Source organism: Mus caroli, chromosome 14, assembly GCF_900094665.2.
Source record: "Mus caroli chromosome 14, CAROLI_EIJ_v1.1, whole genome shotgun sequence".
NCBI classification, from domain to species: Eukaryota; Metazoa; Chordata; class Mammalia; order Rodentia; family Muridae; genus Mus; species Mus caroli.
The window spans coordinates 29614283-29631153 of NC_034583.1; the positions used below are offsets into that span (position 1 = coordinate 29614283).

Below are 16871 nucleotides of genomic sequence, written 5' to 3' on the forward strand. Positions count from 1 at the left end.
ACACCCCTTCCAGCTAGCATAATGAAGAATCACTCCCAAGATGTTAGAAGATCAACTCAGGCTTCCAATCTGCTCTTCTTCAAGGATGTTTTAGCCATTCAGATCCTAGAATCATTTTTTTCCATCTTGAATTGTGACTCTAGGTTTTTGTGCATGGATCTTTCCTTCTTTAGTAGCCATATACAGGCTACTAAATGTTAAATTGGAACCACATTTTCCCTGCCTGTGACAAATCATTCAAGAATGAGAGAATGACAATTTCAAGTAGCACTTCCCAGTGATATATAGTAGAAATTCTACTTTAAAAAAGGTGTTCCTGGGATCCATTGGGCATTTCTACGCTGATATCCACCTGCCACCAGGACCGAAATTAATTCCATACTATGTCTTTGGTATCCGTAGATGAACACATATTGCATTTTGCTTCTTTGTTGACTCAAATAACAGAACCTACAGGCTTAACATATCTTTGAGAGAGGCCCTAATAGCTCATTTCGAGCAAGGTGTCTTGCAAGAGTTTGCGTTCATCAAGTAATTTTTAATATGTCTGTAAGCTTTGAAAACTTTGAAAGTATGTCCTTTGTTGGTCTTGATTTAACCCTTACCTGTCTCAAGAACAGAATCTTGGAACATATACTTTTTTTCCTGTTACCTGGGTTCTGTTTGTGACACTCTGTGTGATAGTTCAAATAAGTAATGGTTCTGTTTTAAATAAAAACTACAAAATACCAAAAATTAAAGTTATTTGTTTCATATTGTGATATTAATCTCAATGTGCTATCTTGCGGATAAGTGAGAAAGAAACAGTTCTAATTGAAAAGTGATGTGTTTGTGTGTTAAGATGATAAGGGGTCAGTTGTGCTGGCTAATTTTATATCAACTTGACACAAGTTACAGTCATCAGAGGGGAGGCAGACTCGATTGAAAAATGTCTATATGAGACAAGGCTGTAGGGTAGCCTGTAGGGCAACAATCCTTAATGGCTTCTACATCATCTCCCATTTCCATCTCCTGCTTTCAGATTCCTGCTCTGCTTCATTTATTCTTTTATTTTTATTAGATATTTTCTTTATTTACATTTCAAATATAACCCCTTTCCTAGTTTCCCCTCCAAAAATCTCCTATCCCCTACCCCCATCCCCTGCTCCCCAACCTACCCACTCCCATTCCGGGTCCTGGCATTCCCTTATACTGGAGCATAGAACCTTCACAGAACCAAGGACCTCTCCTCCCATTGATGACCGACTAGGTCATCCTCTGCTACATATATAGAGTCACAAGTTCCAACCATGTGTTTTCTTTGATTGGTGGTATAGTTCCAAGGAGCTCAGGGGGTGAGGGGAGTACTGGTTAGTTCATATAGATGTTCCTCCTATGGGGCTTCAGACTCCTTCAGCTCCCTGGGTATTTCTCTGGCTCCTTCATTGGGGGCCTGTTGCTCTGTCTAATGGATGACTGTGAGCATCCACTTCTGTATTTGCCAGGCACTGGCAGAGCCTCACAAGAGACAGCTATATCAGGCTCCTGTCAGCAGGCTCTTGTTGGCATATGCCTAGTGTCTGGGTTTGGTGGTTGTTTATGGGGTGGATCCCAAGTAGGGCAGTCTCTGGATGGTCATTCCTTCAGTCTCTGCTCCAAACCTTGTCTCTGTAACTCCTCCCATGGGTATTTTGTTCCCCATTCTAAGAAGGAACAAAGTATCTACACTTCGGTCTTCCTTCTTCTTGAGTTTTATGTGTTTTTCTGCTTGACTTCTTGTTCTGACTTCCTTCACTTTGTGAGCGGTGACATGGAAGTGCAAACCAAATTAACCATTTTATTCCCAGTTTGCTTTTGTTTATTGTGTTTTAACTCAGCAGATCTAAGCCTTACCAGGATAGGGAGTGTTTGGCTATTACCCTAAAATAAGAGTTACTTTGTTCTCTTGGAGTCTAATATTTTAATATGAAGAACGAAATTTTTATAGATATTGGCTAGTTATGAAAAATGGATGTCAGCTTATATTTCTTCTTCTCATTCCCCCTCCTCCTCCTCCTCCTCCTCCTTCTTCTTCTTCTTTCTCCCTCACCTTCTCTTCCTTCACCTCCTCCTCCTCTTCCTCCTCCTCTTCCCCCATCTTCTCACAACTATTATTGTTTTAACCATCATCACTATAGTTATCACTATCATAAGTATTATCTTTTTACTGATTTCACTAAATCTTCTGTTAGTCTGTGTCTTTTTATTGAAGAATTGAGACCATTGATGTTGAGAGATATCAAAGATGTGCCGTAGTCAGTATTCTGTTGCTGTAAAGAGACACCATGAATATAGTAACTCTTATAAAAGATGACACTTAATTAGAACTCGCTTATAACTTCACAGGTTTAGTTCATTATAATCATGCGGGGAGCATGACAGCAGGCAGACAGGCATCGTGTTAGAGAGATAACTGAGAGTTCTATAAGTAGACCTGTAGGCAGCAGGGAGAGAGAAGAACTTTGGCTTGGAATGGGAGTTTTGAAACCTCAAACTCTATCCCTAGTAAAATACTTCCTCCAACAAGGCCACATGTCCTAATCCTTCCAAATAGTCCCACTCCCTGTTGATCAGCTATTCCAATCTATGAGCCTATGGGGACCATTCTTATTCAAACACCACCAGTGAACGTCAGTTCTTTTTATGTTGCTGTTGTTGTTGTTGTGTGTGTTGACACATGCATGAGCATGCATGCATTTCTCCTCTTCTGATTTTGTTGATCTTATTTATTCCCCATATTTTCTTGGATTTAGTTAACTGCTTTAGGTGTTCTACAAGGATCTGCTTATGAGACCTTGGAATGGGGGAATAATGGGAGAGAGACAGTGTACAGGCCACAGAAAAAGGTCTGGTTTGCTATTGACTTGGCAATGAGACTAGGGAATTGGACTTAGAGAAATGGAGGGAGAGGTGAAGATCTGCAGTTGTCCAACTTGTTTCTCTATTCAGTGTAGTCTGTTGGTTCCCATGGAATGCCTGTTGTAGTTGTTGACTGGGACACATCAGTGGTGTCATGGGTAGAAGCAAGTCATTTAGAAGAGAAGATTTGTATGATCCACTGGAGATGGGAGCAGAGCATGGAGGGACACCTCAGTAGGTGGTTTGATGTATAATTAAGAATGAGACTGAAGGATTGGATTTGGAGAAGGTGAAGAAGTGATGAAGATCTGGAGTTTGTGGATCTGGAGTTTGTTTCCATGGTCAAATTTCATAAGTAGCTTTAAAAGTCCCAGAGTCTTTACACATTTAAATGTGTTCAGTGACAAGCCTCAACTTTCCTGTATGTGTCCTTTAATCCTGGGCCCTCAACTCCACTGAGCTGCATCTGCAGCAATGGTCTGTGCCGGTCCCCATCAGTGCCAAGCCTCAACTGCTCTCCATGAACCCTCATGGCTTCAATACTAGTACCATCTGGGTAACTATTACAGTACCAACTTTGGCTACCAGATCAAGGTACAGATATTGCCTCTCCTGTAACACTGATTCTCAGTGCTAACCATTGGGGAACAATTTTCAGAAGATTTCATCTCAGTGATGCTTGTCTCTTCATTACCATTAATTTTTCCAGTTTCAGCTAACCACCAACATTTGTTCCATTAAGGCAAATGTTTCACTTGAATGGTGCTCATCTCTTTTTAATTACAATTGACTCTGCAGCCTTAGATGGCCAGATACCACAGATTCTTCACACAATATCCCTATAGTCTTTACTTCTCTCTGAAACATCACAAGTTAGGCCTTCAATGTCTGAACTGCACTCAACATTTTTGGCTTCCAAGTTCCTACAGAACATCCTACTGAGATCTCAACACACAGTGGCTTTTCTAGCCCAAAATTGTAAAGTCATTTCACAATCCTCCTCCAAACATGCTCAAGTCTGTCTTAGCAGAACTCCACTATCCTGGTACCTATTTTTGTCTTAGGGTTACTATTGCTATTATGAAACACCGTGGCTAAAACAACTGGTGGAGAAAAGGGTTTATTCAGCTTATATTTCCATATCACAGTTCAAAGGAAATCAGGACAAGAACTCAAGCAAGTCAGGAACATGGAGCTAGGACTAATAATGAGCCATGGAGAGGTGCTGCTTACTGGCTTGCTCACATAGTTTGCTCAGTCTAATTTATTATAAAATCCAGGATTACCAGCCCAGGGATGGCACCGCCTATAATGGCCTACATCAATCACTAATCTTAAAAAGTGCCTTACAGCCAGATTTTTTTTAAAAAAATATATATATTTTCTTTATTTACATTTCAAATGTTATCCCTTTGCCTAGGTTCCCCCCCTGAAAACTCCCTATCCCCTCTTCCTGCTCACTAACCCACCCACTCCCACTACCTGGCCCTGGCATTCCCCTACACTGGGGCTTAGAGACTTTACAGGACCAAGCACCTCTCCTCCCATTGATGACCAAATAGGCCACCCTCTGCTGCATGCATCTGGAGCCATGATTCCCACAATGTGTACTCTTTGGTTGGTGGTTTAGTCCCTGGGAGCTCTGGGGGTACTGGTTAGTTCATATTGTTGTTTCTCCTAGTAGGCTGCAAACACCTTCAGCTCCTTGGGTCCTTTCTCTAGCTCCTTCATTGGGGACCCTGTGCTCAGTCCAATGGATGGCTGTGAACATCCACTTCTGTATTTGTCAGGCACTGGTAGAGCCTCTCAGAAGACAGCTATTTCAGGCTCCTGTCAGCAAGCACTTGTTGACATCCACAAAAGTTTCCTGGGTTTGTGATTCTATATGGGATGGATCCCCAGGTCTGGCAGTCTCTGAATGGTCATTCCTTCAGCTATTAAAAAAATGAATTTTATGAAATTCTTAGGCAAATGGATAGATCTGGAAGATATCATCCTGAGTGAGGTAACCCAATCACAAAAGAATATGCACCCAATGATAAGTGGATATTAGTCCAGAAGCTTGGAAAACCCAAGATACAATTCACAAACCACATGAAACCCAAGAACAAGGAAGACCAAAGGGTGGATACTTCGATCATTCTTAGAAGGTGGAGCAAAATACCCATTGTAGGAGTTACAGAGACAAAGTGTGGAGTAGAGACTGAAAGAATGACCATACAGCCAGATCTTATAGAGGCATTTTCTTAAGTTCAGTTCTTTCCTTTCAGATGACTCTACATGGTTTTCAACCTTCCTAATGCTGTGACCCATTAATATAGTTCCTCATTTTATCGTGACCCTAACCATAAAATTATTTTCATTGCTACTTCATAAGTGTAATTTTGCTACTGTTATAAATTCTGATATAAATATCTGTGTATTCCAAAGGCCTTAGATAATTCCTATGAAAGAATTGTTCAGCCCCCAAAAGAGTTGCAACCCACAGGTTGAGAACCATTACTGTAGATTGTGTCATACTGACTATCCATCACAGCATATAAAGTCTGATAGACAAGCAGTATATTTAGCACAGCCAAGCATCAGTAGATCAATACAGTTACATCATATGACTCCCTTCCCTCCAGTGCAGGTGTGAGGACGTTGCCATCATTTGATGTTCTCCCATGGGGAAAAGCCCCATTTGTCTCCTGGTTACAACATTCCCAGTGCTATGTCATGCGCACCTCTGAAAAGGCCTAGAGGTATTTCACACTCTTGTCATTATGTCATTTCTTAAAACTTTTAGCCAGGCAGTGGTGGTACATGCCCAGCACTTGGGAGGCAGAGGCAGGTGGATTTCTGAGTTGGAGGCCAGCCTGGTCTACAAAGTGAGTTCCAGGACAGCCAGGGCTATACAGAGAAACCCTGTAAAACAAAACAAAACAAAACAAAACAAAACAAAACAAAACAAAACAAAACAAAACAAAACAAAACAAACCCACCTTTTACAAGAGTGTGTGACGTGTTGCAGACCTGGGAGGTGAGAGACTCTCAGCACTCAAAGGGAGGTACCTTAGATGAAATGCCAGACAGTAGAAAGAGGGAACTTATAGAGCCCACCTCCAGCAGAAAGACAGGACAACAGTGAAGAATGTGGTTGCCATCCCACAGTCACAACTCTGACCCATAATTGTTTCTGTCTGAAAGAATTACAGGGATGGAGATGGGGAGGAATCTGAGGAAAAGAAGGTACAGCGATAGACTCAAAACGGGATCTAGCTCAAGTGGAGATCCCAAGGCCTGACAGTATTATTGAGTATTTTCTGTCCCACAAAAAGAGACCTGTCATTACTGCCTCCTGAAAGACCCAACAAGCAGCTGAGAGAGTCAGATGCAGATATTTGCATCTAACCAATGGACAGAAGCAACTGACCCCTGTTGTTGGATTAGGGAAGGCTCATAGAAGCTGATAAGGGCAATCCTGTAGGAAGACTAACAGTCTCAATTAATATGGACCCCCAAGATCTCTCAATCACTGGAACACCAATCTGACAACATACACCAGCTGATATGAGGCTCCCAACACACATACAGGAGCTTCTGGGTCTTTGTTCAGTCAGAGATGATGCACCTAATCATCAGGAGCCTGGAGGACCCTGGAGTTTAGAGGTCAGTTGGGACGGGGAATGGGGACATCCACTTGGATACATGGGGGTGGGGAGGAGATATGGGACGTGGAATAGCTCGAGGGTGGATGGGGGAATAAAATATGGAGTGTAAAATATTAATTTATAAATTTTTTAAAAGAAATTTTTTAAAAAGCAAAACAAAACTTTTACAAGACTGAGTGAAGTGTTGCTGAAATGTAGATTGGGTGGGTACCATGATTTCTCCTCTTCACATTTGCAGTTGACTTTTTTGAACATATCTTAAGGGACATAAAATAAAAATTTAAGTGCTGTAATATAACAAATAATCTAATTGAATTTACATTAAAATGAGAAACATGAGTTTTGTGCTTGTCAAATTAAAAAAAAAGAATTTGATATCACAAACTGAATACTGATCATTTAAGAAATGAGTCTGCATAGACATTTCTGATTTAAATCATAGCAGGTAATGAGCACTGAGCCTGTGATGGCTACTCCTGGTTGTCAGCTTGATTGCATTTGAAATTAACAAAATCCAAGCAGCTGGTTCAACGGAGGGGGATTTTTCTTAATTCATTTGAAGTGGGAAGACCTGCCTTAAATCTGGCACTTTTGAGGTGCACACAGACATATTAATTCTGAGCCACACCTGCTGGTATCAGCGTATATAAAGGATATGGAAGAAGAAAGTGCTTGGTCTTTGGCTGCTTGCTCTGGCAAGTTCATTCCTTCCCTGGCTTTAGAGTATACTTCTTTGGGATTCTGATGTATACTGGTGATCAGCTGAGACATCTAATCTTGTGAACGGAACAACTACTGGATTCTTAGACTTTCTGTTGGTCAGCAGCCATTGTTGGACTACTTGGACCGCAGCCTGTAAGCCAAGCTAATAAATCTATCTATCTATCTATCTATCTATCTATCTATCTATCTATCTATCTATCTATCTATCTATCTATATGCATATATATGTATGTGTGTTTCTGTGAGTTTGTGTGTATAAACATATATACATATATATGCATGCTCATGTATATACACATATAAACAAACATATATACATATACATACACACATACACATATATATATATATACCAGTTCTGTTCCTCTGGAGCACCCTAATACAGGGACTGTGGTACTGTGGTACTACTACTATTCTCTTAGATTCTAGGGAGGCCCTTTTATGTTCTAGAAATATGAACAGCGTGAGTTAGGGAGGACACAGTACATTGTCTGTGTTAGCTTAGAATTGGGAAATTGTAGCCAATATACCTGTTCTGAAGGCACATATTGTCTGACTTTTCTTATCATACATACATGTGGTTCTTCAGGCCTTCCCTTTCCTTTAATATCTCTTCTACGCAGTTGTGTTTGTGACCTTGGATTTCATTGTTGTCCTTGCTCCAGGCTTATTGTGAGTGCTCTTTCTACCCTATGTGGCTCTCCCCCACCCCGTTTATCATCAGAGAGCCCTGTGGGGAGTCTACCTGCTTCAGGTGCTGAAGCCACTTAAGTCCTGATTTTGGAGACAGGGACTGCACCAATCCATCTCATGGCAATTTCAGCTCATTTGTTATTTCTTGTAAACTAGATGGTCACAGCATGGTCTCAACTCAATTCTCCACCTCCTGATTATTAAGATGCTTCGCAGGGTACAGATTCTAGGAGTGCAGTTCAGTTTAAAACATGTGCTCAGATGATCTAGAGTTTTACTTTAGATGGAATTCCAGGCTCACTTCTCTTTTTGACTCTTCGTGACTTTGTGACCCTGCTATTAATTTGCAAAGACTTATGGAAATTACTTTTTATATAGATTGAGGGACAGCTTCACAGAGGTAGGAGCATTGAGAGGTACAAAAGGCAAGTCTTAGGAGGACTGGACAAAAGTTTGGAATTCAGGTCAATTCCTAACTAGCTTGGTCAAAATAATTTGAATCCTTTAACATTTACTTACTAAATAAGAGTATCAACTTCTTGAGCAAGTGCACTGATCTGCATTTATTTCACAAAGAATCCTATGGGATGTGGGGATGGGGTGGTAGATGAAATAAGCCTGGATTATGGCAAATGCTGCACAAAAAGCCATATCTTCTTCCTTCCTAACCATACAATAGTGCTTTCATGTGTTTGGACAGAAGCATCAAATAATGGAGAATGTCAAAGATTAATGGCCTCTGTTATAAATTCTGGCAGAGAAATGACAGACTCTGCTTATACCCAGAGCATTTGCTTCTACTGACACAGAACGTCAGCAGCATTCAAGTTCCTATGTCCATCTCTGTTTGGGCAAGATGCCTGCCAGCTGTTTCAGAGTGATAACAGGGTCTTACAATGGTATGTGGAAAGCAGCAAGCAGAGGTTCGGGCATACAGGAGATGTCCAATGAGTTATCACTCTTTTTGTTTTTATTTAGATCTGGCAGGACATGGTGCCAGATAGACCTATAGGCATAACTAACATGGAAGCTACCCGACTGCATTATGCCTCTGTGTATCTGTCTTGTGGCTCCCTGGGCAGAGGATGAGAGGATGGCTGTGATATGCAGTTGTGGTGGGAGGCTAGTTCCAGCAGATGTCTCTCTGACACAGCCATCCTCTGCCACACACGCAAGCTTTCAGACTGCCCTGTACATTCAGGGAACACCAAGGCCAGCTGTGACCTTTGGGCAAATAGTCTGCCTAGGGAATGTTTACAGAGTCTGTCATAGGCTTTAGTACAATGAGTCCTAGAGTTTCAGTTATATTAAAGGACAATGGATAAAGAAAGGAAAAGACAGCCTCTTTTTCTCCAGGAAATAGAGAAAATTTGTATCTCAAGAGCAGAGTTGGTGACTGTAATAGAACACTTTTAGATAGAAGAAGATACAGAATCTGGCTCAGAGTCCACAAATGTGGAAAACATTCAAATGGACAGAGTTATTGACAATAAACTTCACTCTCTTTCACCTATGATAATAGTCTTTTCAGTCTACCAGAAAAATCATACTGCATGTTTTGGTGCTTTGTCTTGGCTCTTTAAAAAGAATGAAGTACAGCTGGGATCAAGTGCTCTTTTGAAAAGAGGGAATTCTTTTTCAAAAGGAGGGAATGTGTGTTAGAGTTCCAACATCCACTTGAATCTTAAGTAGCTCCTGGTACATAGACAGATGATTGGACATTGTGCATGCTGCAATTAGGGCATTCACCAGTCAAGGCTACTATGGGATGTCACTGGGACAAAGACTGAAACTATGAAGAGAAACATGGAGTTTTTGCTTCAGAGACAACAGGATTTTGTTTCTATTTCTTCCAGGGATGTGATAGAGGTAGTTTTGTGCACTTTGCTTCTAATAAAGCATCTTGCCTGGTACTTTGTCACCACCAACCAGTCACTGAACCTTGGTGAGTCTATGCCATAGGCTCAGAGCTGTGAAGGCTGAGAGATATAAAGGAGAATGAGGCTGACTTCTTATACTTAATGTGCTGCCATTTTATTAGCTTCTTGAAGTAATTAGTAAATGGATTGGCATGTGGTTAAAAACCCACTGAGGAGATCTAAGCTTAAGTTAAATTAGCTGTGAGAATCATCCATGCACTGGGGAGGTGGGGATGACCTGGAAAAGTTCTAAATGCCTGAAAGGAAAGCCAAGCAAGGGTTAGGTTTTGAAAACTATTTGAGTTTGTAGGTGGAAAATAAGGATGAAAGTTTTCACAGGTGGAGGCAGACTAATATGAAATAGGTAGGAAGCAGCTGGGCATGGTGAACAGGCCCTAGAACAACTCAGCTACAGCCACTGGGTGCGGCCTAGAGAATATAATTTATACCAGTCATGAGTAAAACTAAGCTCTGAGTGCCAGATTAAAGTCAGCAATCATGTCTTCCGGAAGCATGACGTCCCTGTTCTCCAGAATTGCTCCGTTATGTTCCCAGCACACCCAAGAAGGTACTGACCAACATAGGAGGAACATAGATTCCTGAGTCATTCTCCTCTCACTGTCTTTAATCTGTGCCAGTGACCAACTCATAACTCCAGATAATACCAGGCAATGAAGACAGAGCAAAGGGGAGATAATATGGGTCGATGTGGAATCAAGGACACTGGCAGCAGGTTAGGTATACTATGACTTAGACATGCATCAGGAGTTTGAGTTTGATTAGTTTGAGATCTATTAGGCATTTGTAAAGAAGATGAATCTCATCAGGGAATACCATTAAAGGAAAATGGGGTTCCTAAGACCATTTCTGTAGAGAAAATGAAGAGAGAAGGATCAGTGATATCTTCTAGTCAATGTTTCTAGCTTTGGTACCAGAGATCACTGAGAGGATCCTAAAGGATATGAAGACTGTGAACTGAAGCCAGGTTAGAACTGAAAATGTACATGACTTAGACAGATGATGAGTGGAATTTGAATCTTCGAGACATTTAAACAATGGTCAATATTCCTCTGTATATCTATTAGGCATTTGGAAAAATGAACATGTATCTCTAGGTGACAATGCTATATATGTTTGAGACATGGAGAAGAGAAGTGCATAGTCTTGAAGTGAAGGCTGTACAAGAAGAATGTTCCCATCACTGTAAGAATCTGAAGAAGAGATCCCCTTTTTAAAAGAGGCATTACTATTTCTTTTTGTCATTTCCCTCATGTGTCCTGATTATTGATCATCAAGAGAATAGGTTCAAGAGCCATATAGATGTAGCATGGGAAATACTTGCTATTTCCTGAAGAGGATTCTAATAGGCTCTGGAAGCTTGAATATTAGTCTACCTTTCTTTATCTCACAAGTAGCAAAAAGAGGCCCTAGGGAGCCTTGAACCAGTTGTTCATTCAATGGCAAACAGGACTATAGCTTCATCAAGCAAGTTAGAGTTACTGCTAGAACCTCCTTCAAAACCAATGTGAAAAATTGCTTAAGAATTTATTTACTAGCCTCACATAGGCCTGGCACCCAATCACGGCATGAACACCTCCTAGGTCTGACCCTTGGAGGAAGTTCATTTATATCACTGAGACTTTGTTTCTTCACATGTAAAATACAAACTGTGAGATTACAAGCAATGGCATTTGTTCAGTGTATGGCTTATCTGAGGGTAAAGCCAGTATGCTGAGCAGGTTGGACCGTAGCAACACTCTACCAGCTCACCCACTAAATGTATTAATCAGAAATACCTACAGGTGTCCTTTTTGGTACATAGGAAAGTTTCTGTAAGATCTGCAGTGTGTGCTTGAATCCACCAATAGTAATAACTTCTAAATATACTATGTTTTCCATGTATATAGGATAATGTTTAATTATAAATTGTGCATAGTTAAAGAATAACAGCAACAATTAATAATAGAACAAGTATAACAAGAATATTATTAAAATTGCCAGCACTCCTAGATGATTTGGACACAATCACTCTGGTACCCAGACAGCTGATCTGATAAGAAGATGACTACTAAGCAATGAATGGGCAACTAATGTACTCAGTGTGGATTCCTTGGATGAAGCAATGATTAATGTTTCCAGCCAGGATGATGGAGGATTTCGCGTGCTTAGAGTGCCATGAAATTTATAACTCATGAATACCTTTGTTCTGGAATTTTCCTCTTACTATTTGGTAGTCTAGTTTGGCTGTGTGCAACAGAAATCAGAATTGTGTATAAGAAAGAGGACTGTATTGTAGAGCTAATGTGATCTTATTGTCAGAAATATTATTTTTAAGATTTTTATGGACTAGAGGAGACAGATTTTTGTTCAAGGACAAACTATCATGAGGACCATGGAGGGAAAGAATAGGTGGTCTAAGAACAAATTTACCAACCTGTCCAGCCCGACAGCTAGAACTGAAGGGCTACCAGGAGTAAGACAGAGAAAGACAGTGGAAAAATATTCAAGGTATGGACAGTGTCTGATCAAAGCTATTAGATGGAAGTGAGCCCCAGTATGGCTATATTTGAGGGGCATGAAATAACTCTAGCGTTCCTGCACTGCTTACTAAGGCATTCATCTTCAGGCTCACCCAAAACCTGATTAAGTGTCAACATTTGAGGAGACCCAACTTCCTCCTTGAGAATGAGAGTTAATCAAATTACTGTACACTTTGTTGTTTGAGTGTGTTAGGGAAGACCCAGATAGAACCTAAAATGCTCCAATTTCTACTGTGTTTGACAATGGACATCTGTTTGATGGTCTTTTCACTGCTAAGTTAGAGATTTACCGAGCCTACACTTCCACATTCCCCTCAGGTTAAAGGGCTACATGCACATATATCCTTTTAGCTCTCACTGGGAGGGTTCATGAAGCATGCAGAAGCCACCTGGTAGCTAGCTTCCTGAAAGCAGGCTTTCGGAGGGTAAGGCTGGCTTAAAGCATGGATGCACACATTTCAGGGAAAACTGAACGACTACTTCCTAGGAGAAGCCTTCTAGTTAAAACAGAAGTCATAGTCATATTTGGTAGGAAGAAAGGAGATGGAAATAGCAGAGTGAGCACAGGCTTACTAAGCCAGAATGAAAAGGTCTGCTTTGGTTGTTTCAGCACCAAGTCTGAGAGAGGCCCATGGCTGATTGATCTCTCTCTTCTAACAATGGCACTTGATGGGGAAGTCCTGCAGTTGCCATTGCCTTGCTCAGCTTGACAAGGTCTGCTAAGCCAAAGCCTGGTGGCATCACTATGCTAGGATGACCTCTGAGCAGATGTGTATATATCCCACTTTTCAGGACCTGCTCTAACTCATGAACTTGCAATGGGTTTTTCTTTTATAGTCTCAGCTCCCTGAGATTTCGTTTACTTAAACTTAATTGACTTGCGTTTATATTTCTCTTTGAACTTTCAAGTCTGGGGAGAGAGGAGGGCAGAGTTCAGCTAATGAGGAGGCTGTTGTCATCATTCCTAGGTTATGGTTCAATACAGGTCATTAATGTCTTGAAGTAAATCCTTGTCCTACCCTCCATATCATGTCTGTGAGCCTCTCTCTTTGAATTTTCGTTCTCCCCTTCCTTTTCCCTCCTTCTCACCACCACTCTTCTTCCTTCTTTATTTTTATTTTTTTTTCTGTTTTTGTACAGCGTTTCACTATGTAGCCCTGACTAGCATCAAACCTGTTATGAAGACCAATCTGGTCTTGAGATAATGCAGATCTTCTTGCCTCTTACTTCTGACTGCTGAAACTAAAGGTATGAAACTCCCCAATATTTTTAGTTGTTTTTATTATATATACATATTTGTGTATATCTATGTATAAATATATACATATATATCTATGTATGCAAATACATGTGTATATGTATATAAATATATATATGTATATATAAATGTGTATATTTGTGTTTGTATAAATACATACATACATACATACATACATACATACATACATACATACAATACACTTTCACAATTAACCTTAGAAGAAAAATAGGCTTGTGACAAATTTGTGATCAAAAAAAAAACGTTCAGTCTGGGTCAGGTCCAAGGATAAAGTCACAGGTGTGCACTATAATAAAGTGAGGCCATATGAAACTTTTGCTTATAATTGAATTTATAATGAACTTACAGAATGAAAAAAAAAAAAGGAATAGCAGTATCTGAGGAGTCTTATGGCATTTAACAACACCTTTTAGTTGGTTCTCATAAATTTCACACCATGCACACCAATCCCACTAATATCCCCATCCCCTCATGCCTGCGCTGAATCTTTGTAACCTTCCACACCAACAGAGAGAAAAAAATCTCATTGTGGGAGCTGCAGTGTGTCACAGTGTGTCCCATGGTATTCCCTTTTGCTCACACATGTTTGCTTACAAATATCCATTGCAATGACTCATCGGTCTGGTACAAGGCCTCTGACTTCTGTTACTCTGTCAATATTGGAACCTCTGGGACTCCTCTCAGATATGCTGCTGTTGCCCTGTATTATGAAGATACTATAATTTCGGTTCTATAGGACTGTCCCATTTATGCAGTCTAGCAGTTCATTAATGGAGTAGATGTTAGAGTGGGCCCTGGGTCTGAACCTGAGAAGTATCTGAGCTAGTCATCCCATCTGTTCTCCTGTTCTCATGCCCTATAGGAAGGCATATAAGGAACTCTCACCACCAGGGCCAGCTCTACTGTGATGCCCAGGTGAGGCTCAGGGCCTACTCTCTGGAGTGTTGCATCTGGTGAGGAGGGACATGGCCAGTTCTCTCATACACATGACCAGCTTTCCTGCCTGCCACAAATAGTGACACCAAAAGGGAGGATTTGGAATTTCTCTCTTGCTGATGCCACTGCATAGCAAACAAGAGGCAGGGCCAACTCTTCCACAGTCATATCTTTGGGACCAGCTCATCTATAAACCCCACATCCAGGGTTAGCTCTACTGTGCTGCCCATCTGATGTGCAGGGCCTTTTTTCTCAAATGCTGCAGTTGATGGGGGGCAGCAATAGCTCTCCTTCTCTTATGAATGTAGAGCCATGTCTCCAGCTTACTGCAGGTGGTGAGGGTCGAGGAGGGAGAAGGGTAGGAGGGTATCTCCCCCTCATCCATGTCATTGCACAGGAAATGAATGGCAAGGACAGGTCTCCCACACTCATATCGTAGGGTGCTGACTCACCCACAACTCCTGAAATGTTTTGTGCCACTCTCTGCAGTACCATAGCTGGCTAGGAGTAGGGCCAGTTCCCCTACTCTCATACTGCCAAGGCCAACTCTCCCACAATGCCTAGGTGAGGGGTGGGGTCAGTTCTGCACAGCCCATAGACAACAACATGTTTTTGGGCAGCAGCCGAGATCAGAGACATCTTCCTGGCCTTTTGTGGCAATAGACCTCTGCTACTGCAAGGCCACAGACCAAGATGTGGCCCCTGGTGGTAGCACAGGACTGGACCCCACCATGGTCCCAGGTGGCATCACCTGCTGCTCACATTGGGCTGTTCCTCACTACCTTCCAGTCTCCAGTTCTGCCTCTCTTCATTGTGCCCACATTCTTTTGTTTCTTTTTCTGTTCTATTTCTCCACCACTTGCTCCTCTCAGTGGTGCTCAGGGTCTCTCAGTGTCAGGGGTTGTCTTAGACATGGTTTCAGGACTGCTATACCCAATCATGCATTATGGCACAAGGACAGGGAGGGGTCATTTCCAGCATGGTCTTTCCCTCTCTGCCCTCCTTGGGACTGCATGGTGCCTGAGTGGTGGTCATCTCAGGATCATTTTTTTCTTCTTCAGGGAATGTTAAGCTACGTATTATATAGATCTTCATAGTCAGAACAATGAGCATAGACATAGCCTCTGTCCTCTCTACCACCTATTGATGCACTTGTGACACAGCAGCCACATCTGCAATGCTTCTAGGGATAGATGTCTTATTCATTTTAACACAGAAAATTATCAAGAGAGCTTAAAGAGATAACATTTCTTTGCATTACAAAGTCACTCTGAGCAATCAACCCAGCCTTCTGATTGATTATTTAGGAGGAAGAGTTTCTGTGACTTTATCAGCTCCTATATACCCCATCTTTCACTAACATATTCACTTCAGAAGTCGCATACAACCTACAAAAGACACAAAGGCTAAAGGTATCCATGATCTCCAAAGCATTTCACATCATCTTTGGATCTGGAATAAAAATTAACATTCTTGGCTGTAGTCAGTGGATGGCTGTTAGCAGTCACTGTCTTGATTCAATAGTAAGTAAACAAAAGCAACTTTCTTATGGAAGTTTGTAGCATCCTATGAACTTATTTTCATGTTAAACAATGATACAGGACTGGAAAGATGGTACAGTGGTTTAAAGCACTGGTTTTCTAGATGGCAGAGTTCAATTCCCAACCAACAAGTTAGCTTCCATCCATATGTAGCTCCAGTTCTAGGGATCTAATAAACTCTGGCCTCCTGGGTACCAGACATATGCATGGTACCCAAATATCCATATAAGCAAAAGACCCATACACATAAAATAAAATAATAAATTTTGAAAAAATTAAAAAAGTTATCTTGAGGCTTTAGATAAAAACATGCCATAGGAAGGTAAGGGCTGATTCCTGATGCAGGAAGAAGGGATATATACTCATTTAATACATGGTATCAGCTCAGATGAGAAGGAGGTATGGTTCATTGATTTGTCAATGATTTTTATAACTCTGAGGGATACAGTACAAGATCTCAATTTTATAGCCTTTTACCCCACTTCCTCACTAAATAGTAGAGCTAGAATTTGAAACCAAGTCAGTTAATCCAAGCTTATGGTTCCCCCAATAAATCAAATTGCCTCATATATATTTATTTATACACAGAGGCAATAAATTCAGAAAATATTTTTCATAGGTGCTGTCTCTTGGAGTTAAAAAATGACACCCAAGTGTCACACACTTCAAGCCCTGTGTTCTTTTCATAAACATTCCTCAGTGACAGCCTG

The 16871-nt window shown here is 41.0% G+C and overlaps 1 non-coding gene across 1 annotated transcript; it reads right to left on the minus strand.

The window, feature by feature from the left end:
* Positions 1-15683: 15683 nt before the first annotated feature.
* LOC115029301 lies at positions 15684-15814 on the minus strand. The gene has a single exon (XR_003834875.1). It is a non-coding gene; the product is annotated as a small nucleolar RNA SNORA17 (small nucleolar RNA).
* Between the last annotated feature and the right edge of the window lie 1057 nt (positions 15815-16871).